Genomic DNA, 727 nt, shown 5'->3' on the forward strand with positions numbered 1-727 from the left:
TATGTACCACATCTTTCTAATCCAGTCATCTACTTTTGGGCATTTGGGCTGCTTCCATGTTTTTCCAATTGTAAATAAGGCAGCAATAAACATGGGGGTACAAGTATCTTTTTGGAACTGGGTTTTTAATTTCATCAGCAGGATTTGGACAAGAAGAGGCTTTCAAATGGAGGAGAAGAGATGAAGATAGGGACACAGGAGAGAAGAATTTGTGTCCAGAAGCCATGACAATGTAACACAGAATGGAGTGGTGTTTTGTTTTTTGGGCTTTTTTTTGAAACAAAAATTTAAAAAAATTCTGGAAGGTGACATCCAGCCTTGATCTTGAAGGGTATGGAATGTCAGAGAAAGGAGTTTGGACTTTTCCTCAGGTCAGAAAGATCTAGTGGAGGTTATGAATAGAAATAGTATGCGATACAGAAAAATAGGAGTTTAGCAGGATTATTCTGTAGAATAATGTAGAGAAACTAGAGTAAAACAGGAATTGGTAGAGGAAGCTAGAAGGGGAACAATAAACAAGAAAGCACAGGAAACAACTGACAAGGATAGAATCAACAGAACTTCGTGTCAGAGTAAAAGAATGGAGTCAAGGCAGCAATGATTCAAACCTGGGAACTAGGAGCATGAATCACTAGTAAAACTCAACAAAAGTGCAAGATACCCAGTTACAGGACATAGAAATCGCAGTTTCTGACAAATACTGAATCAACCTAATTTTAAGTTGTTG

This window comes from Condylura cristata, unplaced genomic scaffold (assembly GCF_000260355.1).
Source record: "Condylura cristata isolate star-nosed mole 26May11 unplaced genomic scaffold, ConCri1.0 scaffold00024, whole genome shotgun sequence".
Classification (NCBI taxonomy): domain Eukaryota; kingdom Metazoa; phylum Chordata; class Mammalia; order Eulipotyphla; family Talpidae; genus Condylura; species Condylura cristata.